The sequence below is a fragment of the Poecilia latipinna genome, unplaced genomic scaffold (assembly GCF_001443285.1).
Source record: "Poecilia latipinna isolate Pla-1442-1.1 unplaced genomic scaffold, P_latipinna-1.0 Scaffold3274, whole genome shotgun sequence".
Classification (NCBI taxonomy): domain Eukaryota; kingdom Metazoa; phylum Chordata; class Actinopteri; order Cyprinodontiformes; family Poeciliidae; genus Poecilia; species Poecilia latipinna.
The window spans coordinates 18,430-21,030 of record NW_015115890.1 but is presented as its reverse complement, the minus strand read 5'-3'; the positions used below and the strand labels follow the sequence as shown (position 1 = coordinate 21,030).

The 2,601-nt window shown below is 35.7% G+C and overlaps 1 long non-coding RNA gene across 1 annotated transcript; it reads right to left on the bottom strand.

The window, feature by feature from the left end:
* Positions 1–109: 109 nt before the first annotated feature.
* On the bottom strand, positions 110–951 carry LOC106940547 (uncharacterized). Its single transcript, XR_001423129.1, has 2 exons — positions 731–951; positions 110–641 (listed from the first exon to the last, which is right to left on the bottom strand). It is a non-coding gene; the product is annotated as an uncharacterized LOC106940547 (long non-coding RNA).
* Between the last annotated feature and the right edge of the window lie 1,650 nt (positions 952–2,601).

Below are 2,601 nucleotides of genomic sequence, written 5' to 3'. Positions count from 1 at the left end.
TATGGCTTCTATACACTGTCATAATTTTTAATTGATTTGATTACAATTAATTACATTTTAACCAAAAAACATATACTGACAAAATAGACAACATTTTCAATTCAAAAACTCTTTTTGTTGCTAAATTATTTAATAAATAGACATATACACTCAACAACAATGCTATTTATTGTTCTAATATGTTATTTGGGTTATTGCTAAAGTACCCATTCATCTCTGAAATGTGTGTCAGGAACAAATGATCATTCATGTAACTTCTTTGAAAAAACTACTTAAAAATAAATATGGAGGCTGATATCAGTCTTCTGGATGTTGGTGCTCATGTTTAGCACTGAGATGCTGTTTCAGACTTGAATAGCTTCAGACAGTCTAACTTCTCTTAGCACACCTTGAATGCATCAGCAGTCTCTTCCTGTATTCCTTGAAGATGTGCGGCTTTATCATACATGCTTGTTATTTCCTCAGGCTCCAAATCATCTCAGCACTTTGTTCGTGAAGTCATGTCCCAAATCAATCATCAGTCTCACAGCTCTCAGGATCAAAGTATCAACATCTGAACATGTCTGGATTTCGTGACTATAGTTCTTCACAGGAAGGATGTAGTTTATTGGAATCCCCAAGCTTGAATGCAAGTGGGAAATCTACATAAAACAAAAAAAACCCATTTGTTTTCTTTTTGAGTCAGTTGTTAAAAGTGATTGAGTTTCTTAAAAGTTCAACTGAAACTCACTTTTTTCTTTAAATATTTGCTCCTGTAGACATTTCTTAAATTTGTCTTGGTATCAATACACGCCTCGTCAATGTTTGTGAGAACAGCCAGTTGAGGAACACCTATGGATACAGAAATGGATCTGTTATTGGAAGAGTGGCATTTATATTAAAGCTGAAGAATAAATGATTGTCAGTAATTCAAGACAAACTCATATCCAGAATCATCATTAAGTCAGGGTGAGATTTGTCATGTCATTATCTCAGCCTGTGGCTCAAGAAGCAAAATGTAGTGAATGCTTTCAGCTCATCTGTGTTGTTGATTATAGTGTCACTAATATTCCTCTTGGCAACAATCTATAGATCACACAAGGAGCTCAGATCAAGACACATTGATAGCCATAATAATATATGGCTATCAATGTGTCGGTGGGCTGAAACTCCGCCACAGAACAACATAAAAATGAAGAACCCACAATGTTTGCCCCCTCCCCTCTGCACGTGCCTGCCGCAACACCTTGTTGAAACAATAATTACTAAGATTATTAATTTTGTTGGGTGTGTCTAGGTGTTGTAGTTTTGGAGCTGGAGCAGTTCTAGTGCAACCCAGATGCAAAAACGTGGTAAAATCAAACTTTATTGATGTCTCACAAATCAGATAAAAGTTTCCCAAATCACAAACATGGTTCTAAATATTCTACTATTAGAGCAGAATAATCTAGTCCAGAAACTGAATCAGATCAGTCTTTTCATAGCAAGACCTATCTACGTCAAATCAGTTTCACCGTGTGTCCAGATGTAGAGCCGGTGCAGCCCAATGGGAAACCCCGACAGGCCCGCGAGGCTTCAGTGTGGCGTTCCAGCTGTAAATTGGTCGACCAACCATAGAAAAAGGCGCCCACAGTCTCACATCCCGGCACACCCAGAAAGGAATGGACTTCATTCTGTCTCGTCTCTATGTCTGTAAATCAGGGGTGTAAATATTAGTAGATCAACATTCTGGATCAGGACTGTTGAGTTGATCATGAGGCCTAATAAACATCTGTCAATAGCTGAACTAAAGTATGATCTGAAAGGGTTTTATGAGTTTATGTAGAAAACTACTTTAAATTGCAGATTGTCAATGTTAGTTTGAAAAGTCTACTGGAGATATGAATCAACAGATTGTCAGTACCAAACCTACAGCAGTAAGCAGCACTGTTTTCCAACACTGTATGAAATGAATTTCTAAGGTATGAAAAGGTGAAGAAGTGAAATGATTCAACTCTAATGCAAAGCTTGATGCTAAATTAATGGATTGTAACAATAGCAGCCATCTAGATGAATAGGATGAAAGTATTTGCTGCATATTGTGTTCAACTGCTTGGCCTTTTTATTTTCTTGATTGTGTTTGCTGTAGTGTAGGTGTACATGTACATATTTGTTTGTTTGGGGGGGAAAGCATCATATTTAACAAACCACATAAAAAGGTATGTAACAAACAGGTAATGTCTGGGCTTTTACTGAAAAAATTGGTTTTGAAGAATCGACTTTGCTTCAGTTGGGAGGATTAGAAAATATGAACAGAAAATCCTGCAACTTAAACAGGTTTTTTTTGTGGATCCCCGATAATCGTATTTACTTGTGTGGTTATCTTTTAATAAAAATCATGTCAAATCATTCAATTAAAATTGCAGTATGTAGCTTTTATATGTTTTTGTCTTTTAATATTTGTTTTCTGTCGCTATGTCGTGTAAGTACCCCCCTGCGTAAGAATATCAAAATGACATTTAAATGTTTAAACCATTTACTATTATTCTGACACTTTATTACTCATTTAATTAAAACCTTGAGTATAAAACTGGCTAATTGGTTTGAAAAGATTGGGAATTTGTTGTAAAGTAAAAACATAAT